At 38.7% G+C, this 25,545-nt stretch overlaps 1 long non-coding RNA gene and 1 pseudogene across 1 annotated transcript in view; one reads left to right on the top strand and one right to left on the bottom strand.

Moving 5' to 3' along the window:
• The first annotated feature begins 324 nt into the window (after positions 1 to 324).
• Positions 325 to 25,545, top strand: part of LOC149167734 (uncharacterized) — a 35,265-nt gene continuing 10,044 nt past the window's right edge. Inside the window, exon 1 of the long non-coding RNA XR_016260961.1 lies at positions 325 to 788. This is a non-coding gene — a long non-coding RNA (uncharacterized LOC149167734). The remainder of the gene's footprint in view (positions 789 to 25,545) is intronic.
• LOC149167735 (aldehyde dehydrogenase family 3 member H1 pseudogene) lies at positions 781 to 2,048 on the bottom strand (annotated as a pseudogene).

Raw genomic sequence — 25,545 nt, 5'->3', positions numbered from 1 at the left:
ACAAGGAGGTGAATTTTCAAGGTGTCTTAGTGTTGCAGCTACTGCAGAAGCACGAGAATCTACCACAGAATGTAAAGGATTCCCTCCAAGCTTGTTAATGCTGTAAGTTTGGTGGGAAGAAAAGAGCTCATCCACATCAGCTTCATGCCTTAACCCACTTAATTTCTGGCTTCTCGACTTTGTCCAATCCAAGTCAATAGCTTCTTAATTCAACTGTTTGTCTAATGCAAAAAGGTTTGCATCATGTTCTGAGTGTACTATGTGAGCAAGTTCATGCAATAAAGTCTTCTTAATGCTCTCATAGTTTCTAAATCCATTAAGATCATCTGTTCTTAGCCGTAGAGATATTTCTTCCCCGTGATTCTTATTTAATCCAAGAATACATTTAGGGCTGATCCCTACATACCCAACAGGAGCTAACTCTGTCATAATTCCTACCCTCTATCAATGCTCCTTCATGATAGAAATTATACCCCAGTACACACAAGAACAACGACTTCTCTTTTGTAGAACAACTTGATACTTTGGAATGGATCATTGAAATATAGGATTAGCCTTGCGCAAGCAACTGGATTTGGTTTCATTTAGATGATCCATGACATTCCTTAGAATAGTGAACAGAGTTCTAATAACAGGGGAAATTTCAACAGGTGGCATCTGAGACTTGAGCTTTTGAATAGCATCTTGAAGGCGCACAAAAGTAGCAGCTGTGGACTCTTGAATTCTTCTCAAATCTGCATCTTCGTGTTCTAGGTTTAACTGCATGGATTCAAAATCACTTACAACAGGTTTGTTCAGTCTAGAACCAAGAATATGGTGTTGCAATTCTGTAACAGGATTTCCATAATTAAGATTTGATCCGACAGAACTGGAACCAACTATCTACACATCACTTGATTGCCTAGAAATGATATATACTGTGTCTGGTTGTTCTGAGAGGCTGGCATCAGGATCTGGTTCAGTAATTGCTTTGAATCTACCAACAGCATAGCCTTCTTGATTGTCATTTGGATCAGGTTCAGCAATCAGAATTTAAATTAAAAGCCTATTAATTTGCGTCCCCTGTATGAACCCAAAGATCATCAATAGTGACAATCCGTTCAAGCAGTTCCGCTGGTGATTCCCAACCTTGAACAGAGAATTTCCTTACTCCTTCTGTTTAGAGGTCTCTATTTTCTCTGTTGTATCCATATCCCACGATTATTTAACACCTCCAAAGGGTAAATGATGATTTGTAAGATGCATAGCAGTGTCATTGAAAACCATTCCTCCAGCAGAAATGCTTGCCACCACTTGTCGTTCAAACTTTTTGTCCTTTGTAAACAGATATGCTGCTAGTGGCTTTGGCAAAGAAGTTACGACTTCCAAAGCTTCCTCCATTTTTTGCACAGTGATTATTGGAAGCAAGGGACCAAATATTTCTTCTGTCATAATCAAGGAATCCATTAGAACATCCAGAAAGAGAGTAGGAGCAATAATTAGTCGCTTTTCATCTCGCTGACCCCCATAGATAACTTTATCTGACACCTTTGGATTATCCAAGAGCCTTGTTAAATGTGAAAAATGACTGAAATTGACAATACGAGACAAGTCTGCTGACTGAGGTGGATCCTTTCCAAAGATTTTTTTTTTTTTTAAATAACTTTTAGAGCCTCTATCAATTAATGAGAAAATGAATCCAGTGTTATGATGTAATCCGGGGAAATGTATGCTTGTCCATTATTACATCCCCACTTGCCAGCTATAATTCGCCTCTCCATAATCTCTAAGTCTATTGTTGGATCAACAATAACTGGACATTTTCCTCCAAGTTCTAAAGTTACAGGAGTAAGGTGTTTTGCGGCTGCGGCCATCACAATTCTTCCTATTTTTCCACTACAAAGTGGATAGTTCCAGGCAGAAATAATCAGTGCTGCACCCAATGGCTCTGGCACAATTTCAGTTGATGAGGGGAAGACAGTCATGTTTGTTGACACCTTTTGTGGGGTCATCCAACTTTTTAGCTCTTTGATCGCTACTTGGCATGATTGTTTTACAAGAAAACCCATCCGCTTTGACTTGCTCGAACTTTATTCACCAGTTGTCATCTGTAAGAGGTGCCATTTGACCCAGTAATACCAATTTTGTCCATATCTTGAGAAATATAAGCCCAAAATCCCAATCCTGATAGAGAAGAAACACGGGACTTCCATCCACAGGAACCCTTTGAGAAATTTAAAAAAAAATGATGTTCAGGATTTAAAATATTTTTCCTTGAGTGATAACATGATCAATGAGTAGGGAAATGGGGTTAGGGACCATAGTAGTATTATTGATGGACGCATTGTGGTATCTACCGTACTCCCTATGCTAGGATGACCTCCATTGATCTGGGATCAGTAAGAGTGATATGACACACTCTCTGGGACTGACTTCGGGTCAGTGGAGGATGGTATGATACATCCTCGATCATTTCTTCTTCTTCATAGTTCAACAAAGCATAGCAGAGCGGAGCCGAGTAGTTCAAGGCAATGCATTTAATGACAGAGATAGTACCGATGGTCAGATGGATTAGCAGATGGAGTTCTCCCTAGTTGAGAGGGAGTGTTAAAATTGGCAACTAGGGACAAACTCCATGTGGGTCATCTTATTTATGGAAGCTGATATTTTTCTTGGATTCCTCTCATCGAGAGGTGTAGAATTGATCTAACAATCATCCGATTCCGACAAGTATTTATGGAGATATGAATTTATTTGTAATTACTTGACAAATTGTCAAGGTCAACCAGCAGCTAAATGTGTGGCACACATGCTCAACGTTTCATATAAATACAAGAGAGGATGAGGCATTATTAACTCATCTCATCTCATCTTACATTCTTATCTCTTTCTCATAACTTGATTAGCTAAACAAGGAGCAACATCTCTCACATAGGAGAAGGAGGACACAACAAGGAAGATGGATGCAACTAGGAGGAGGGCACAGGTTTGTTCCAACATTGACTGTGGTTGACCTAGGTGCAACAAGCAAGGGATGACTGTGTTGACCAGCGAGGGAGATGTTTTTACTATGGCCTAGTGTGGGGAGTCTCCTGCAAGCAAGCTGCAATTCTGATCTGTTATTCATTGACCTGATTTGACCACTGAATTGACCAGCGCTGACTGGTTAGGGTTGACCGCAGGGATGCCAATGCATTGACCTGTTTTGACCATCTCTTTTGGATTGTTTTTGGTTGAACTTCATTGTTGTTGAAGGCCAAGTTGACCAAGGTTGATTCAAGGTCATTTGTGGACTGTTTGAACAACATTACACGTGTTAGTTAGGGTTTTTATTACTGCTGCCATAAATTAAAGAACTATACATTTGTACAATTTCTCTCTCTGCTGAACTATTGAAGATTATAGAAGAATTGATCAAAGGGTTCCCCACATTGGGGTTTGTCCCTAGCTAGCTGCCACATCTGGTGTCTCTTATCTTGGCTTGTTTTTTGTTGATCTATTAATGTTCTATCAGCGCTTTACTTTATGTTAATGTGATTTATTAACAGTGGCTAATAAGAAGAAATTGAAGTAAACTGCACTAAGCATAGAACATGCCATAAATTAACAATAATGTAGTTGCATTGTCTTTCTTATGTTATTGTTCTATTTATTTTCTATTTGTTGCTATTTTAAATTTTGATTAACATAATTAACCAAGATAATCCATTTAAACCAAGGTTTTTAATCCAATTAATTGTTCTCCTAGATACTGTTGGGTGCTAGAAATGTCATATTTTTCTACCTTACCCACCCTTGTTTTACATAATTTTGGCCTAAACCTATGGTGCTTGCCTCTTATTTTGATGTGGTTTTGAGGAAAGTGTTGCAAAAATTATATTTTAAGAAGATGATAGGCATATCTTTAATTTAATGTCGGAATAATTCAATTTGTGTGTTTTTCTAAACTTTTGTGTTCTATACAAGCCACTAATCCTAATGTATGTAGTACATGTACCTCAGAGTTTTCTTGTACCATTATTTGAGTCAACTTTTCAAGTGAATGAGTTGGAAATTGGTTTTTTTTACAAGAAGTTTGGAAAGTTCGCATGTTTCCCTCCATCATTGGAAACAGTGCATGGAAGCAGGACCAACCTCTAACAGTTGAGCCACACAAACAGTTTCAACTCTCTATTGTCTAAGTCTACGATATTAGGGTTTATTTTGGCAAAAGATGAGATCTCAAATCCAACTATTTCTACTGTAAGGTAGGCCAATAGTTCCTCTTTCTTAGAAGATAATATGTATAAATTGTATGTCTCGACTCTAGGCCAGGATAGCGAAACTAGGGAGATGGTGTTGAGAAGTTTTTCTCTTCAGCTGGACAAGTTCATTATTTAATCATTGTTTGTTAACATAAGCTACCTCCTTGCTAGGTTTCACTCCTCTGTGTATTATTATGCATCATTGATTCACATTTTCTGTGAGGTAACCTTTTAGATAGGGTGTGAGAGTTGGTTTGGTTGGGTCCACCGACCCAGATCCACAACCGTTGTATTTATTTCTTCTAGATCTATGTGTTGAGTGTATTGTTGAATCACATTACTGTGCATTTGGGTTGATCTGATAAAGGAATTTAATTCTCTATGTGAGTGTTGTTGTATTATTTTAATAAGCATGGATATGATACTTATGCTCACAATAATTTTTTGAATAAATTTATTAAACCTAGATCACAGGTGGAGTTTAAATGATTAATCAAAGGTGTGTGTGCCATTTGTTAAGCGATTTCAGAGTATATTATAAGACGAGCCATTAAATAGGGGCATCTTTTGTTTGCATTCAGATTTGGTTGGTCATGTTTTGTTTTCATTTGTTTGATTGTTATCTATTTTCAAAGTGATTGGATCTACTTTGTTATACATTCTGGGTAAAATTTAAGGGCATTGCACTTTATTTGATTGTTATACGATTTGGATTTGATCTTGGGTGACAGAGAAACTATGATTTCCTTAAGTGTAGTCATTTTGTTGATTTCCATCAGTGGTGTCTACTTGTTGTGCATGATTTGAGTCCGTCCAAAGTGAGGAACATTTATTATAATACCTAGAGCTTTGGGGTGACTATGTTTGTTGTTCGAATAGAACTATAACATTAGTTTCAACTCCTTAATGAATCCTGATCTCATCAGTTATATGTTGTCCACATATCACTTCAAATCTATTTGGTCATATATCATTTTTAATTGGGGTTGCATGGATAGGTATCTATTTAACGAGAAGATTCAACACTTTGGTTATTCGTTTGTCTTTGCATTTAAAGGACTCTTCGATTATTATTCTCCTTTCCCTAATTTTGTTGTCAAGTTTTCTTTGTCTAAATCCAGGGCTAGGGATATTTCAATATATGCAAGCTATTAAGTCCAAGCACCTTCGTAAAATAAGGCATTTCTCAAAATCTATTAATGAAATAGAAGAAGATTATGCTTATGTGGTTTAGGATTGTGCATTTGATGCCTTGAGTTTTAACTTTTGAAAGAAAAACTATGGTGTGAGCTCAAGTTGTGTTATGAGTTTTTCCTAACAACACATTTGATTGATTTCATTTGGATTGCACAATTGTGTTAATGTCTTGGTGATTTTTACACACATTGGCATCTATGGGTTTTTTTTGTTAAGAAAGGTTAAGGAATGTTCTGAATAGGTGTGATTTACCTCAAGAGAATATTTGGGTTAACGTTTTTTTATGAACTTGATTACGGGATTGGATGAGGAGTGAGTGATACAGTGAATTGTTTGTTGAAACATTCATATTGCTTAGTTTGGTTGCAAGCTTGGGGTTATTGTTCAGGATGAAATGTTGATGGTAGTTTTAGTTGAATAAGCTTCCTTCCTTTTAACGATTTGATTAAAGAGTGATATTTTCAGTGGAACCTTTCGATAATTTTCTTGCATTTTGATTTGAAACAATAGGGTAAATAGGATAATCAAAGTCTCTCTGGCACAAATAATGTTGTGTTTACTGATCCAGATTAACAAGTGAATGTTGAGATAAATACATAACTAATACTACAACCCAAAATTTTGGCTTTGTTACTAGGGAGGCGTCTAGGGGAGATTCTGGTAATATTTTCAACATTTTTTTCCAACACTAGAGTTAAATTTCTATGATATGTTTTTTTAGCAGGTGTGCCTCTTTTTGTTGTTTAATAAGAGAAGTGAATTTCCAAAGTGTTATCAGTGTGTTTTTTATTAGTTGCGACATTAAATTGGATTGAATTGATTTTCTTCCAGCGATTGTTTTTATAGTCCCTGGTTTTTCTGATTTCATTTTTCTTTTTAAAATGAATGACTAGGAAGGGTAGGCGTATGAAGGCCAATAATGACAAAGGAAACATTGATAAATCAGAAATATTTTCTCGTGGTGTGCCTTTTGTTGTAGGCAACAACTCCAAACAGACACAGACCAACTAGGATGGTACTCTACACCTGGATTCTAGAGACAACAACTTAGGGTTATCACAACCATTGGTAAGGAAGAGGGAGACTATTGAGGCTGAAAATTTAAACCTGAAACGCAGTCAACCTTCATAGTCCACAGGGGGGAATTTGTTTGTAGGAAGGAGGATGAGAGATCACAAGGATGTCATGGTGAAGAGATTGGTGAGAATCAGCCACTGGAAGAATAGTCCACCTTTGGATTTCCAATTGTGGACCCTGATGCAATCGTTCAAATGAAAAACATTCCACCTTCAGTTCTTCCACATTTCCATGGTAAGGTACATGAGGATCCTGATTCTTTTCTTTTCAAGTTTGACATACTTTGTAGGAGCTATGACTATTCATTGGATGCCCAGAAGTTAAAACTTTTCCTTGCAACCCTTAAAGACTCAACTTTACACTGGTTTATGGGGTTGGGAGGAAACACTATCACTTCTTGGGATCAAATGAAGATGACTTTTATAAATAAATATCAAGAATATTGTAAGATGCAAGAAATGCGGGACGAAATATTTACTATCACACAAAATGATGATGAGAATTTGGAGGATTACCTTGAAATATTTTTGTATATCCTTCAAAGGTCAAAGAAAAATTTGACATGAGCACTATTAGAACCTTATTTTTATGAGGACTTTTGGATGATTCTAGGAATAATTTGAATTTGTTAGGACAGGGGGACATTGCTCAACTTTCTTTGACCAAATTTGTGACTTGTGTAGGAAGTTTTCATGTAACCAATCCAGATCTGGTAAGGGAATTAGAAGCAATTCTAGAAACAACATATTTGGATCTATAGATGTTATGATTATTGGTTTGGAAAATAAAATGGATAATATGAAAACTGAAATTATGAATATTGTTAGTAAGCAGATAGATTCTTTAAAATTTAAGCAAAAACTAGCAGAAGAACAAGAATCGTTGTCCATTTATTGTCCAAAATGTAGAAAGAAGCATCTTTTAGGTGAATGTCTTACAAATGTTGAGGTTATTAATAGTTTTGTGATATGTGTAGGAAAGCATCCTATTGAGGAATGTTAAGTTATGGTATTTTCTATGCTTATAACAGTTTACTTCTTTTTCTAAGCGCACATAGAACATCAAACGATCGACAAAAAACAAGCCAAGACAAGAGACACAAGATGTGGCGGCTAGCCAGGGACAAACTCCACAATGTGTGGGGAAACCCTTTGATCAAGTCTTCTTTTATCTTCAATAATTCAGCAAAGAGAAATAGTACAATAAATCTGATTCATATCAGTAGTAGCAAACCCTAGATCAGTAGCATCAGCATTGGTGGCTTCATTATCAAACTAGGGTAGACGATATCTCACAAACCGACCATCGGATTGACTTCATTCCACCACCAAAAGTTGCGGCTTCCAGAGGAGTTTTAGATGAACCTACAAAGCAGTTTAGATGAGGAGATCTTCTAGGCCATGCGGGTCAATCTTTACTTCTGCAGTTGCAGCTTCAGTTTCAGCAGTTTTCGGATTCAAACTAGGGCAGTCGATATCTTGCAAACCGTTCGTCGGATTGACTTCATTCCACAACCAAAAGTTGCGGCTTTCAGAGGAGGTTCAGATCAACCTACAACGCAGTTCCAAAGAGGAGATCTTCTAGGCCACACAAGTCAATCTTTACTTCTGCAGTTGCAGCTTCAGTTTCAACAGCTTCTAGCTTCACATGTGTGAGAGAGAGACCATTTCTGCGCAGTAGAGAAGAGACTCGTTTCTGCGCAGTAGAGAGAGAGAGAGAGATGTGATGAGATGAGTGAGTGAAAATGAGGAAAATTCCTCTTATATTTATACACAACGTTGGTGTTTGAATAGATGCGACTGTTGGGCTTTTGAGCCTACATGAGTTGTAGGTCGGCTTGACAATAATTCTATAATCAAAATAAATTCATATCTCCATGAATACTTATCGGAATCGGATGATCTTTATATCAATCCTACACCTCTCAACGAGAGGAATCTAATAAAAATATTATCAGCCATGAATAAGATGACCCACATGAAGTTTTTCCCTGGTTGCCAATTTTAACACTCCCTCTCAACTAGGGAGAACTTCATCTGCAATCTGTCTATCGGTCGTTACTATTCATCCATCAAATGCACTGCCCTGTACATCCTAACCCTTGCCCTGCTCTACTCTATTCTACCTGTTCTTCTTTGTCTTGATCTACCCTGTACTGATCGGTACTGTTTTGCTCTGTTCTGATATGCTCTTGCATTGTTATGTTCTTCTCTACTTTTGTCTGAATTATGAAGAAGAAGAAATGATCGAGGATGTATCATACTGACTCAAAGTCATTCTCAAAGTATGTACCACTGGTCCCAAACCAGTCTCAACCAACTCGAAGTCAACGTCATAGTGAGTACAACTCCACTAGTCCTAGACCAGTATCATCCTCCACTGACTCAAAGTCAGTCTCAGAGTGCGTACCATTGGTCCCAAACTAGTCTCAGCCGACCCGAAGTCAGCTTCATAGTAAGTACCACTCCTACCACTGGTCCTAGACCAGTATTGCAGTCTCAGAGAGTGTACCACTGGTCCCAGACCAGTGTCAACTGACCCGAAGTCAGCGTCATAGTATGTACCACTCTCACTGGTCCCATACCAGTACTGCACTCACATGAAGTCAATCTCGGAGTATGTACCACTGGTCCCAGACTAGTCTCAACCGACCCGAAGTCAGCGTCATAGTATGGTACAACTCCTACCACTGGTCCTAGACTAGTATCACAGTCTCAGAGAGTGTACCACTGGTCCCAGACTAGTCTCAACTGACCCGAAGTCAGCGTCATAGTATGTACCACTCTCACTGGTCCCAGACCAGTACTGCACTGACACGAAGTCAATCTCAGAGTATGTACCACTGGTCCCAGACTAGTCTCAACCGACCCGAAGTTAGCATTATAGTATGGTACAACTCCTACCACTGGTCCCAAACCAGTATCATTGATCCCAGATCAATGGAAGTCATCCTAGCGTAGGGAGTATGGTAGATACAATGATGCGTCCATAGGTACTACTATGGTCCCTAACTTCATTTTCCTGCTCATTGATCAGATGAGAGGTACTTCCCATGAGTCCCAGACTGCATGGGTAGGATGCCTCGACAGGAGAACTAATCAATCCTGTCCTCACAGGAGAACACATCAATCCTGCTACAATCGCCATGGAGAACACATCAATCCAAGCCGCCATGGAGAACACATCAATCCAGGCCTCACAGGAGAACACATCAATCCTGCTACAATCACCATGGAGAACACGTCAATCCAGGCCTCACAAGAGAACTAATCATCCTGCTACACAGGAGAGCGAATCATCCTGTTCCACAAGAGAACGAATCATCTTGTCCACAAGAGAGCGAATCATCTTGTTCCAGTGTGCACCACCAGGGGAGGGTGAGTCACACTATGGTTGTATGTTACTTCAGTAATAACCGCAAGCCCTCAGAGCTCCCAGAGCTCAATGTATGCAACATACAAGACCCTTATACAAGGGTTTCTTGACGACTCCAAGTTGTTTGGGAAAATCATAGATTAGATCTTTCCTCGGGGCTTTGCCAAGGTGTATCGACCTGTACATCATCTTAATGTGATGGAGCATCCTTTCTCATCAACTTACCATATCCCAGATGATGTCTATCTGCTGGAGTAATCAACGAATACGGGATTCCTCAATAATCGAATCCCACCTCCAGTTGTTACAGAGAATCGCAGTGGTATCCAATGTAAATCAAAATAGCTCACTGAAGAGCTTTCACAACCAGACTGCCTCACACGAGGTCATGCTAGCAGCAATATATTCTGCTTCGGCGGTGCTCAAAGCCACCGACTTCTGCTTCCTGCTCATCCAGGATATCGAAGCAGATCCCAAGGTGAAACAGCACCCGAAAGTGCTCTTACGGTCCACCACACTGCATGCCCAATCAGCATCAGTATATCCAAGTAGTCTCACATCTTCGGCAGTGTATCTTAACCCATTGTGCCACGAAGATATCTTAGAAGATTCTTGGCATCAATCCAGTGAGGCTCAACCAAATATGAGCTCACAATGCTAACTGCAAAACATATGTTCAGATGGAGGTTCACCAAGAACATCAATGCGAATGAGTTTATGAAACTCAGAGGCATTTCCCAAATCTGGTCTGACATCACTACCATATAACTTCTAAAAGTTAAGATCCTCGGGGTAGTCACAGGCTTGCAGTCCATCATACCGAGTCTTTCCAATATCATTACCACATATTTTCCTTGAGATAGGAAAATTTCCCCCGGCTTCTACCACTCTTCAAGTCCTTGGTCCTTCATTTCAAATTCATAAGCCAACTCCCTCTTACATTTGTGAATGAGAGGGTTTGCACCTGTTAGAAAGAGGTCATCCACATACAGCACCAGTATGAGAGGCTTTTCATCTTCAACCTTAAAGTAAAGGTTAGGATCAACTTCACTCCTAGTGAATCCCAGCTTCATCAAGTAGCTATCGATCCTCTCATACCATGCTCGAGGTGCTTGCTTCAGCCCATAGAGAGCCTTCTTCAACCTGCATACATGATATTTTCAATCAAATCCTTCGGGTTGCTCCACGTAGACCTCTTCTTTGATCGAGCCGTGTAAGAACACAGTCTTAACATCCATCTGATGTAGGTTCCATCCTTGTGAAGTGACAAGGGCTATGATCAAGCAGATGGTCGTATATCTAGCAACAGGTGAAAATATCACATCATAGTCTATACCTTCTTTTTGGGAGAAACCATGAGCAACAAAACGATCCTTATACTTTTCCGTACTTCCATCTGCTGCATGTTTTATCTTGTAAAGCCATTTGGAAGTAACAACTGTCTTGTCCTGGGGTCTGGGAACTACTTCCCAGACGTCATTCTTCATGATATACTCGTATTCTTTGGTCATAGCATCCTTCCATACTTAATGCTTGATGACATCTGAGAATGATGAAGGCTCATTTTGTATGATCGTGCTCATGATGGTCAGGTATCCCTGATACCTGTTAGGTTTCTTACTTTGACGGAAGGTTCCTTAGGGTGCAGCATGTCCTTCAGCATCATCAAGTATCCCCCTAAGCCATGAAGGCCTCTTCCTAGAAGAGGAAGGCTCATGTGGATGAGGATCAATCGGATCCATGGGTTCTTCTACATCAGGCATTGATTCATCATCTTTTTCTTTCGGTTCCCTGGTGTTGGCTTCTTGAGAGCTCCTCAAAGTCAGAAGATTGTTCACCTTGCTAAGAGCCATATCTTCGTCAAAGGTGACATCATGACTAATTACGACTTCCCTTTGGCCGACTACATAGATTCTATAGCCTCTAGTATTTTCACCATAGCCCACGAAAATTCCCTTCTTTCCAGATGTACCCAATTTATTTCTTTTCTCTTTCGGCACATGAAAATATACAGGGCTTCCAAAAATTCTAAAATGAGAAACATCAGGTTTCTTACTAGTGAACTTTTCTTCAAGAGTCTTGGAACCCAGTGCTTGATGAGGGCATCGAATTTTGTACATATACGACAATGTTTGTAGTTTTAGCCCATAGAAACTTCGGAAGTCTTTGATCATGTAGCATGGCCCGGACAGCTTCCACAATCGTGTGGTTCTTCCTTCCCGCCACACCATTCTTCTCAGGAGTATGTGGTGTAGTAGTCTCCCTCTTAATGCCAGCCTCAGATATGCCTGAGTGAACTAACTGTAATATATCGGAGGTCTTGCTTTGGCTTGAGGGGAACAGTCCCCTTTTGAGCTTTCCTTCAGCACATCCCAGACATATACCTTCTTTCTCTACTTGGAATTCGGGCATCCCTGTTACCATCTGTATTACATCGGGTATAGCTTTGTAATGAAGGTGGGCAAACCTTCGATGCCAAAGTTCAGACTGAAGAGTTGTGTCACAAGACATGACACCTAGCGGACTTCCATCGACCTGATATAACACTAAACCCAAGAGTAAAGGCATCTTTAACATTATTTTTCCATATACATACCTTGCCATTGCTAAAGGTTACCTTGTAGCCTTTGTCTTCCATTGCCGAGATGGACACTAGGTTCTTTTTGAGGTCAGGTGCATTTAATACATCCTGGACTTTCTAGCCTTCTTGAATGGTTGTCCTCTTCCTTGATTCCCAGCTCTCCTCTTACCTTTGCTATTGAATTTGTCATTCCTTTGATTGCCATCAGAGGGATTTTGATCATCGTCCCAGTGTGAGTCCTTTCTATCAGGGCACTCCCTTGCATAGTGACCTGCTTCATCGCAGATGAAACATCGTCCTTTTCTTCCACCCTTAGATCCAGCCTTTCCTTTTGATTTAGACCCAAAATTATTTCTTCTCTTAGCATGAGAAGAAAAAGCAGTAGGAGGACCTTTAGGCATGGGCATTTCTTGCTCTTCTTCCCTTGTTTCTTCTTGAATGCATCTAGCCATTAATTCCTCGAAACCAGGAATTACATTATAGTTCAGAAGAGTAGTCCTAAACACGTACCATTCGGATGGTAATCCTCCAAGAGTCGTGAGTGCCATTTCCCAGTCTATCGTAGATTTCCTTGTAGGTGTCCAGTTCAGAGATGTAGGCCACCAAGTGCTTGTCGATAGAGTCTCGGATGATCTTCTATTTTGACTTCTTCGGTTTTCCATTTGTTCCATGCAGCAGCGGATGCATTTGATGGAGTCTCAACAATATTGCCTCTTACATAGTCTAGCACTCCTGGGTCTTTAGGGTTAGATCGATAGACATTCTCCATGCGTGATAGTCATCTTTCTCACGGAGCTTGTCTTCGGCAGGAAAGAGTGTTGAGGACCCCATAGTTCTTTTAGGATAGCCTTGCCAATCTTCTCTTCGGTGATTTCTCTTACTTTTGCTCAGGCTTTATCTTCACCTCAGCTCTGATCCCATGTTAAGTTATGGTATGTTCTATGCTTATAACAATTTACTTCTTTTTCTAAGTGCAGATAGAACATTTAACGATCGACAGAAAACAAGCCAAGACAAGAGACACAAGATGTGGCGGCTAGCCAAGGACAAACCCCACAATGTGTGGGGAAACCCTTTGATCAAATCTTCTTTTATCTTCAATAATTCAGCAAAGATAAATAGTACAATAAATCTGATTCATATTAGCCGTAGCAAACCCTATATCAACAGCATCAACATTAGCGGTTTAATTATCAAACTAGGGCAGACAATATCTCACAAACCGACCGTCGGATTGACTTCATTCCACCACTAAAAGTTGCGGCTTCCAGAGGAGGTTCAAATGAACCTATAGCGCAGTTCAGATGAGGAGATCCTCTAGGCCACGTAGGTCAATCTTTACTTCTGCAATTGCAGCTTCAGTTTCAGCAGTTTCCGGCTTCAAACTAGGGCAGTCAATATCTTGCAAACCGTTCGTTGGATTGACTTCATTCCACCACCAAAAGTTGTGGCTTTCAAAGGAGGTTCAGATGAAGCTACAACGCAGTTCCAAAGAGGATATCTTCTAGGCCACACAATTCGATCTTTACTTCTGCAGTTGTAGCTTCAGTTTCAACAGCTTCCGGCTTCACATGTGTGAGAGAGAGACCCATTTCTGCGCAGTAGAGAAGAGACTCATTTCTGCGCAGTAGAGAGAGAGAGATGCGATGAGATGAGTGAGTGCAAATGAGGAAAATTCATCTTATATTTATACACAATGTTAGTGTTTGAATAGATGCGACTGTTGGGCTTCTGAGCCTACATGAGTTGTAGGTCGGCTTGATAATAATTCTATAATCAAAATAAATTCATATCTCCATGAATACTTATCGGAATCAGATGATCTTTATATCAATTCTACACCTATCGACGAGAGGAATCTAATAAAAATATTATCAGCCATTAATAAGATGACCCACATGAAGTTTTGCCCTGGTTGCCAATTTTAACAAGGAATGCCCATTTATACTTGGGTTGAAGGTAGCATTTGAAGAAGAGCATTCAGTACCTGATCCATTGCATGCTATGGGAGCATAGAAATCATGGCCACAGTTAAGTATAGGTATGAATTTTGAACCTGCACCATACTATCCTAATTTTCATAATGCACCATGATATTCTTTTCAAAATCTGAATTATCCTTAACCTTAGCAGCATGGGTATCATTTCAGTTTGGGCAATCTTCTCCTCCTTGGCAACATGGATGGAGAGGATCACCACATTCTCATTTTCCTTATGCCATGCCCAACCAACCATATCCTACATCGTATGCACCTTATCCCATGGCACACCCTACACTACCAATTGCTTTGCTTCAGCAAACACAACCCATTCCACCACCATGTCCATTACCACCACCACTCTGACCACCTCAGTTGCCAGCACAGCTTGTGCCCAACCCAAATAATAAAGCGGTACAAATGATTCATTCTATTGGATCCCTCCCTCTCCCCACTTATCAGACCATGCCAGTTGGTGTCAATGACTTATAGTTGAGATCGAGAAGGGTGATACATTAAAAATAAAAAACAAAAAAAAACAGAAAAAACCTACAATAATCATTGAGAAAAACTGAGGAAACTCCTGATCTTTCAAACAATTAGGTTGTCGCACAACTTGTTCCCATACACTCAAAGTCCTTACCCTGTTCTTCAAATCAGCCTCCTTTTCTGGAAAGATTGGTTTTGGAGAAAGTTGATCCCACCCCTGAGTTTTCCTTGGCTTCTGAGTTGAGAAACCTTTGTATAAAGGTTCCTCTACTACAGGCAATAAAGTGATTCCTATATGTACTGAAATTGTTCGTGAACTCTGTCTTAAAAAGTTAGGAAGGAAGAGAGTTTAACCCTGCGCTATCTAGTTGTTTGGGAGAGCGGCTGAGGCGATGGCATGATGTGCTCAAGTTGAGAAATATACTAATCCTGGAAACCTAGTCATCTTTGTTCAGATAGGTGACATCCTCAATCCCAATGTGTTGATATACCTTAGAGAAACTATTAATGTTATGACTAGGGAAAGTATGGAGCAACTTCCACTGACTCACATTCGTCCTACCCCCATTGTGCTTGAACTTGCTAATAGATTTAAAATCAAGTCGAAGGGTTTGTTAAATGATGTGATTGTCTTAATTGACATTTGGGAGTACTCTGTAGATTTTGTTGTGACAACTAAAGAATCCTATTGGGGTACACCTTTTTATTTTGATATGACCATGGCTTGCTATTTTCGATGCCTATATAGGTTATCTCTTCAGTGACATGTATATTTCCCATGGGTATGCTAGGAAGAAACTCACACTATACCCACCTGCCAGATCTATCCAAGAGCTTCATGATACCTTATGGTTGGATTATGATAATAGTGACGAGGAGACTCAGTCTCTTTCCATGATTCATCAATATACTAAGGAGAGTGTGATCTAGGAATTTCTTGGCAACCTGGACACTATGCAGGACTGTAGACTGCTTCATCAAATTTTTATCCCAAGTTTCTAGGAAAATTGTGATCCACAATCCTCCTCACCACTACAGAGTTTCGTATCCACCACATAGATTCATGAGATGGACACTACTCTTGTTGAGGTAAGTCCAAGAAAATCCTTATACATCAACATAGACCTGGACCCATCCCAACAAGAGCATCTTGTGATATTGTTGTGAGGCCATCTTGATTCCCTTGGCATGGAGTTATGAGGACATGAAATGCATTCCTCCTGAAACTTGTACTCATTATATTTATATTCAGGAGGGTGTCTGACCTGTCCGACAACCCCTAATGTGAATGAACCCTATGCTTCAAGATGTTTTTAAAGCATAATTTCATAAACTCTTAGATGTCGGCTTATCCATCCTATATATGATATTCAGTGGGTCTATCCATTGGTATTATTCATGAACAAAGATGGGAGATAAAGAATTTATATTAATTATCGAGAATTAAATAAAGCCACTCTCAAGGATTACTTTCTCTTTCCCTTCATCGATCAGGTACTAGATACCCTTTCGCGTAAAAATTAATTCTCATTTTTGGATTGCTTCAACGGTTATAACTAGATACAGATCGCACCCGAGGATCATGACACGACTACCTTTACTTGTCCCTGGGGAACATTCGCTTACCAAGTGCTTCCCTTCGGACTTTGTAATGCTCCTACTACTTTTCAAAGAGCACTCTTGCCTATTTTTCCTTACCTCGAGTGTGTAGAGGTTTACATGGATGATATTTCAGTATTTGGTAATTCTTTTCAAGAAGCTCTCCAGAATTTAGAGAAAGTGCTAATTAGATGCCAAGAGGTCCAATTTGCTTTGAGCAACAAAAAATGTAGATTGATGTGCAAAGTAGGGGTGGTCCTTAGCAATCTTGTTTCTGATAAGGGTATCCAGGTAGATCCAGCCAAGATAAATTTTATTATACACCCGCCTATACCAAAAACACAAAGGGAAGTGAGAGGGTTCTTGGGTCATGCGGGTTACTACCAAAGATTCTTTGAGATTTTTTCTCGAATATTTCGCCCTTCTTTTTTGGTTGTTGGTTAAGGAAAGTGATTTCTCTTGGACCGAAGCTTGAAAAAGAGATTTTGAGGATTTGAAGGAGATATTAGTAAAATCACCAGTCCTAAGGGGACCTAATTGGTCCCTTCCATTCCATATCTCCTCGAATGCCTTGGATATTGTCATTGGTGGAACATTGGGACAGGAGGAAAATCAATAATCCTATACCATATACTTTGTTAGTAAAAACTTATCACTTATCGAGCTTAATTGTATAGTGACAAAGAAAGAGTTCCTTGTTTTGGTTTTTGCTATCAATAAGTTTAGACACTATATTACAGGATACGAAGTATTTGTACACACAGATCACTCTGCCATAAAATATTTAATGAACAAACCTTTAACTAATGTAGGATAACTATTTGGTTGCTTTTACTGTGTGAATTCAATGTGACTATAATTGACAGGTCAAGAAAGCCAAATGTGGTTGTTGACTATATTTCTAGATTGAATAACCCTAGCCAAGCACTTCTTGTAGATGATTCATTTCCTGATGAACACCTTTTTTTTGTTTCAACAAACTCCCCTTGGTTTGCTAACATAGAAAATTATCTTGTTACAAGAAAAGCACCACCACACCTATTTACTAGGGAAAGGCATAGGATCATTCAGAATAGTGCTTCGTACTCCTGGATCCAAGGAGATATATTTTACATGGGACCTGATCTTATTATCCATAGATGTGTAAGAGAGGAGGATGTGTTTGACATTTTAAAATCTGCCCATGATGAGCCTTGTGGAGGCCATTTCACAGACAAAAGAAAAACATACAAAGTCCTCCGCGTTGGCTACTTTTGGCCTTCCTTGTTTAAGGATGCCAAACAATATGTTAGGCGATGTGATAGTTGTCAGTGAATGGGCCAACCCATTCAAGCCAATGAGATGCCTCTGTGCTCATAGGTCATGTTAGAACCCTTTGAAAAATGGGCCATTGACTTTGTTGGACCTATAGCCCCAACATCTTTAAAAAAAAAGATATATCTTGGTTTGTACGGATTTTGTGACAAAATGGGTAGAATCTAGGGTTTTTCCTTATGCCACTAGAAAAATTGTTGATTTCTTATTACTGAAATTTTTACTAGCTTTTGTGTACCACGAAAAATTGTTACTGGCAATGGACCACAATTTCTTTCTAATTTGTTGAAAGGAATTGTAGATCAATACAGGATTTGGCAAGAGAAATCCACATCGTACTACCTGCAAGCAAATGGCCAGGTAGAATCCACAAATAAAGTGATTGAGTATATCCTTACAAAAATAGTAAATATCCATAAAAATGATTGGGCAAGCAGGCTACCAGAAGTACTGTGGGCATACATAACTACTTGGAGAAACAGTAAGGGCCATACACCCTATGAGCTAGTGCATGGGAAACAAGTATTGCTGCCAATTTAATTCTAGATTAAAACTTTTAGGACTACATTCTAGTTGGCATTAGATCCCTTGGAGGCATAACAACAACTTGTTTTGTAGTTAAGTGAGTTGGACGAGATGAGAAGGGACGCTGTACAATAAACTGTTTTGATTCAACATCAACACAGTAAATGGCATGATATGTTGATTAGGAAAAATCAATTCTAGTCGTCCCACTGTGTGCTCCTTTATGACTCAAAGTTCAAGAATTTCAAAGGAAAGCTCCACACATGTTGGTTGGGACCTTATGAGGTGATTAGAGTTTTTGAGAACGAGGTATTTTAGATAAATACCATTGATGAACATGGTACTATCTTCCTGGTGAACGAACATAGACTCAGGTTATATCTTCATCCCAACACCAAGGAAGATTTTATGTAGCAAGTTCAACAACAGTCAGATTCGACACTGGTAGGTAGAGGAGAGCACCAGCGCACTGTGAGTACTTATTGATTGTCTCTTTTTATTATTAAAAAATATTAATAAATAAATAAATAATAAAACAAGAAAAGAAAAAAATCATAAAAAGGAAAAATAATAATGTGTGACTGTGAAAACTGGCTTGTTGGCGCAGTTGTGTAGGAGGCTGCCTAAAAATCAGGTCACTGGCAGGTATACTCTTTATTTATTTAATAAAATGGGGATGTTGACTGAATCAATATACATGTTTTTTCTATCCTTGAGAAGAAGCAGGTCCCTGCAGCTATTTCTAGTGGCAACAGAGGTCAACTTGCAAGAGCTTTCCCTTACCAAAGTTCATGGCAGACAACTTGTCAAATCTATATACGGTCCGCATGAATAGTTCCCACTACAGTTAATTTACTTTCCATAGATCACAACATCAAAACAAGAAGAGGAATGATAATTTTTAAATATGAGAATTGTTCTTGACTTTGTTTCCCACTTCGTTCTTTCCCATTCTTCCCTGAGAAATTAACCCCTGTCCTTGTTTCTACCTTCCCCTATATGTTCCCTATTTTTACACCTCCCATTATTTATTCTCCCCATCCCCATTCTACTTTTCCCTCTTGTGGAAAAAATTATGCTATTTATACCCTTCTTTCTATTCCCTAAATTGATACCCTCCCATTTTGAAAATTATTCCTATTCGCTCTTCTTTGTTTCCCTTTGATCCGAAAATGAACATGAACTACCTTTTCTAAACACTCTACATGTACAAGCAGCATCTTGGGTAGTACTGGCAGCAAGCAATTCTTACTGGAGTTAAATTGAATAAATTCATTATACAGATAACAACTTTGAATGGTTTTAGCATCATCATTTTTGGATTTTTTTTTTTATGCAATGAAGGTAGACTGTGCAGTGCAGGTAGACTATGCAGTGCAGGCAGGGGCCACATGCAATGATCTTTGACCTGCACTTTGTTGGTTAATCTTATGACATTTCTTAGCTCATATTTTTTGTTAGACTCCTAAATGAAGAGCAAGTTACTTAATAAATCGTTGGGTATCTATAACAATTTATTTTTATCACAAACTTAGATAACACATTAAATTGAAATTAGGTCTGGCATATCTTTAGATTACTTTAGACTTCATACTTAAAAAAACATTAATGTGTGTAATTACTATATGATAATCAACAATCATTATGGGAGAAGCATAAGTTTGGGTACCCTCGCTGTCACCACCATATATGATAATTAAACTGACCGAAATCTCTCTAATCCATTATATTTGTTATATGTTTAAGTGTCGATGGTTTCATCTCCTGCCATAAGTCACTTTGTGAACACTTGCTGTCATGATTGTTCTGATGAGGCCCGTCCCTTTGTAATTTCCCCTGATTGAAAATTATTCACCATGATTCATATTCCATCATGACTTGATGTCTACACGATCACCACTTGGGTTGTTGATTGGATGGGAAATAATCCCGTGAACCGAAGCAATTGGTAATAAGCGTGTAGAAAAGTTTGCAGGTTTTCAAAGGTGATGTGATTGAAGAGAGTATCAATAAGAAAGGAATTCAAGTGTGAAGCCAGGCTAGGGGCGGTGTGATACGATTTATAAGCAGGATTCTATAAGAAAGGGGATGGTGTCGGTAAGGTTTGAATTGGGATCAACTGGTGAGGTTAAGAATTTATCTGAGTATAAATTCAGCTTCCAAATGTTGAAGAAGCAGGGTGGTTGTCGTTCCTGAACATATTCGACGAGCATGACTTAAAAATTGCACAGGTGTTTGCCAAGAATTTCAATGGCAAGCGTGTGATGGTAGGTGCACTAATGTTCGATGTTACTAAATAATTTGTGGTTGAAGCAATGGTTCTTCCCTGTGAGGGGGAGAATTCGTTTTAAAAGGGAGACTTCGATATGAAGGTGTGGCACAGGTTTATAATAGACCTGAATCACAGGGTTCACTGAAAACATCGGATTCATGTAAAATGCTTAATGGAGAAATGGAGAAGTTTATTGCTTATCCTACAGAAGTTTGTGACATGTGAAGGTCAGTTTTCAATGGTGGTTCTCTATCACATTCAGTTGTTTCTCCACTTTGAATCAGGTCAGACATTGAATTTCGCTCACTTTTTTCATAAAATCTTGATAAGGATATCGTATGGGGTTAAGAGGAGTGTTGATGATAAAAAGGAAAGGAAATTATACCTTGTTGGCTTGATTAAAATTCTAATTTGTAAAGAATTATGTCGTCGGGGGGTTTGAGTGGATCAATTTTTAGTACATTTTGAGACTGACGGTCTAAAACAACATGTTAATAAAGAAAAGTAGTCTCCAAGAGGGTTTGCAGTGCAGGAATAGAAGTGTGTAGCTAAGAGAGGGCAAGAAATACCATTGGAGGAATCTAGGAATGAAAAGGAAGGGTTTGAGCCACCCCTGACATCTGAACCGAACCTATGACTTGTACCAGAAGAATAACTAGGGAAAGGGTGTGAGCAGGGCCTACCGGCCCTACCCCTTCACTTGTAGAAAATGAAAATGTCTCATTTGAAAACCCTCCCTTATCAGTGTTCGAGCATGACATTGATTTTGTGCATGAGATAGAAAAAGAGGTATCGAGCCATAGCCCTTAGGTATTAAACCAAGGTGGTGAAGTTCACGTGGAATTAACTAGGGAAGTAGATGTCTGCACCAAGGTACAGGAGAATGTTGAGAAGGAAGGGAAGGAAGCAGAAACTAGTGTTCGGGAGTCACAGGTGGAAAATGAACTTGAGAAGGATGTTGTAGTAGTTGTTGCAGAGCTAAGCCGTGATCGTGGGAGTGTGTCAATTGAGGAGCCAAAGGATTTTGTTCCTCTTAATATTTTACTCAGAAAGAGGAAGGACACAAGGAATATTGTAGCTTTAAAAAATGAGATAAAAGAAATTGAGGTTCTAAATCGGTATATCCAGGTTCAGAATTCGACTCTGAACATGTTAAAATATGAAACTTCAGTCAAATTCCACTTTAGAAAGCTCACTTGATGGAGATGATGATTACATTGAATTCTTGTTTTAGAGAGGACCATAATTGACCTAAAGATCACTCAAAATGAAAAAGGGATAGTGTACTTTTGAAAAAAATCCCACATGTGCATATTTGATAAGTTCGGCCCTAAAGAAAAGTGGACACCCTTGGAAGGCTATAAATACAAGTGACCGCTACCTCATTTGGAGATCATCATGAGACACTCTTCTATCTTGGTTTTTTGTCTTGCATAGGTTTGAGGCTCGTCTGTGGAGGAACAAGTTCGCTCAAAGATGAAATTGTAGGATCTGAAGCTCACATTTTTGTTTTAGGGTTTTTGGGCCTCAGTCGCAGGCACGGGACAAAGAGATCTTGACTGCAGTTGCTCACTACCAGGCTCATTCGTATGACTAAAGTATCCTAGTTGCACGCACAGTTCATCCTCCATGTGATCGTCATCTAGGGTTTTAGAATCTCAGTTATGGACTATAATTGCTCGCTTGTAGGATCCAGAGAGCCATTGGAATATTCCTAGTCACATGCATGATGACTCCTCCATGTGACAGGGACCTAAATGATGGAATTTATGCTGTTTGAAGATTTCGCTCAGTGATCATAGTGTTCAGCAGTTGACCACAGACATTGAAAATTCATTACAGCCTTTAGAATCAGAGTTTTGAGTATAAGCATTATTGGGTTCATTTCATGGATGTTGTAGTTGTTTTTGTTGGATAGTTGCGTAGATGAAAACATGGATCATTGTACTATGTTTTTCTAAATAATTCAATGACAATATAACAATAAGAAGAATTTGAAAGGGTTTTCCACATAGTGGGTTTTTCCCTGGTCTCCGACCAATCCTGGTGTCTTTATGTGTGAATGTTTTTCTTCTATTGTTCCTTTATGTTCTGTTGCATTGATGATGACAATATTGTTCTTTCTATATAGTTTCATATGTTGCTGCATAATGATGTAAATATGAATAATGTTATGATGTTATGCGGTGAACTTAATGTGTTAATTAAGAAATGCATATTAAAGCAAACAACAGTGTAGCCCTAAAGAAAAATTAACAGAATGTTCAAATAATAGAATTAAAGGAGAAAAATCAAAAGCTAGAGGAAGAGTTAGGTACATGGAAGGACAAAAATGAAAGATTGGAGAAGAAGTCAAAAAAGGCACATGGATCAGACATGGAAATCAACATCAGAGTCAAGAAGTGATGGAGGGAGTTCCAAATTATTATTTTTTGCAGAGGGTTGAAATTTTGTGTGAGGACACGCAAGAAGATAGGGTTGGGCGAGTGTTGGGTGCTAGAAATGTCCCATTTTTCTCCCTTACCCACCCCTATTTTACCTAATTTTGGCCTAAACCTATGGCGCTTACCTCTTAATTTGATGTGGTTTGAGGAAAAAAGTTGCAAACATTATATTCTAAGAAGTTGGTAGGCATATCTTTAATTTAATGTCAGAATAATTCAATTTGTGTGTTTTTCTAAACTTTTGTGTTCTGTACAAGCCACTAACCCTAATGTATGCAGTACTTGTACCTTGGAGGCTGCCTATACCATGTTTCGAGTCAACTTTTCAAGTGAATGAGCTGGAAGTTGTGATTTTTGACGAGAAGTTTGGAAAGTTCACATGTTTCCCTCCATCATTGGCAACAATCGGTGGAAGCAGGGCTGACCTCCAACAACTAATCCTCACAAATAAATTCAACTCTCTATTTTCTAAGTATAGGATATTAGGGTTTATTTTGGAAAAAGTTGAGATGTCAGATCCAATTGTTTTTATTGTAAATCAGGCCAATAGTGCCTCTTTGTAAGAAGACAATATGTATAAATTGTATGTCTCAGCTCTGGGCCAGGCTAGTGAAATTAGGGAGATGTTGCTGAGAAGTTTTTCTATTTAGCTGGACAAGTTCATAATGTAAAGATTGTTGATTAACATAGTTTGCTTCCTTGCTAGTTTTCACTCCTCTATGTATTATTATGCATCATTGATTCATGTTTTTTGTGAGTTAACCTTTTAGATAGGGTGTGAGAGTTGGTATGGTTGGGTCTGCCAGCCCAACTCCACAACCCTTGTATTTATTTCCTATAGATATATGTGTTGAGTGTATTGTTGAATCACATTACTATGTGTTTGGTTTGATCTGATAAAGGAATTTATTTCTTGGTGTGAGTGTTGTTGTATTATTTTAATAAACGTGGATCTGATACTTATGGTCACAACAATTTTCTGAATACATTGGTTAAACCTAGACCGTAGGTGGAGTTTGAATGATTAATGAAAATTCTGAGGGACATATGTTAAGCGGTTGTAGAATATATTATATGACGGGCCATTGAACATGGGCATTGTTTGTTTGCATTCAAATTTGGTGGATCATGTTTTGTTTTCATTTGTTTGATTGTTATCTATTGTCAAAGCGATTGGATCTTCTTTATTATACATTTTGGGTAAAAGTTAAGGGTGTTTCTCTTTATTCAATTTTTATATGATTCAGATATGGTCTTAGGTGGTAGTGTTGTTAGTTTTTGTAGCATAGGATGTGTTCTATCCTTGAAATTTGGTGGAGATGCTAGAATACATGAGATCTCTAGAACCCATAAATCATTTCTAGAAATTACACCTAGAAGTGTCTCAATTAGATTATTAACCTATTTTCAAATATTTCCTAAGTCTAAACTTAGGGAAAATGGTTAATCAATCAATATTCACTGAGATAAGGTGGGAATAGTATAGAAACTCACACGGATCGATCCAAAGATGATCCTATCCATTGATTAAGTTTTAATCTTGGTCATTGGTGCTCCAACTGTGGATTGTAAGAGGATATCGATGTGGTGATGGAGAAGACACTTGAGCAGTTCGATTTCTTGGCAGATCGATTTCCAAAGTAGCAGCAGTGAATTGTCGGAGAGAGCTATAGATCGAAGCAATCTGTGAGGGGAAGAGATAGTGAGGCTGGAGGAATTATTCTAGATCTAGTGAGTGCATTTGCAGAGAGGCATAAGAGCCACATAGAAGTTGACATAGGGGTTGCGCAATAGCTTCTAGAGGCAAGCTCGATTTGTTGAGAGGGAAAGACATATTTAGTTCCAAAGGTCGGGAAGGAGTGCCAGAGAAGAATTTTTCCAGCTAGTAGAAGGAAAACCAACTGCATTAGAGACCAATCAAAGGTTTGACGTCAAGCAGACTACGTAGAGCAGCGCAGAGCCTGACGCAGAAGATCAGAGGGCTGAGTTTCTGAAGGCAAGTTGTGTTAGAGTTTGCCTGTGGGGTGAGGAAATTCCTCACTATATTTTTGCCAGTATTTTTTTCTATAGGATTTCCAGATTTCGGGATGCAGTTGTACTATTAATTTATCACTATTGCATGATAATAAAACTCTCAATTGCTACACCAATTTTCCCACATTGGGTTTTTCCAAAGACTTTTCTCCAAAAATAATTGTGTTATATTTTATGTGCATGCTAGCATTTCTCAGCTTTGAGCATTTTAATTTTCCGCAAAATTTTTATTTTTTAAGGTTTTAATGTGTTTATTTTGATATTTATCGTAGCAGATAAATTGTTAATTAATTAACAATTAGGAGAAATAACATTAGTTTCTGCAATAGGATTCTAGTGTAGGAATTTTCACAAGTGCAACTATGATTTCCTTAAGTGTTGTCATTTTGTTGATTGTCACCAATGGTGTCTACTTGTTACACATGATCTGAGTCTG

The sequence above is a fragment of the Pinus tabuliformis genome, chromosome 5_1 (assembly GCF_031772625.1).
Source record: "Pinus tabuliformis cultivar Carrire ecotype Pingquan chromosome 5_1, CPIR1, whole genome shotgun sequence".
NCBI classification, from domain to species: Eukaryota; Viridiplantae; Streptophyta; class Pinopsida; order Pinales; family Pinaceae; genus Pinus; species Pinus tabuliformis.
This window is presented reverse-complemented; position numbering and strand designations above follow the sequence as displayed.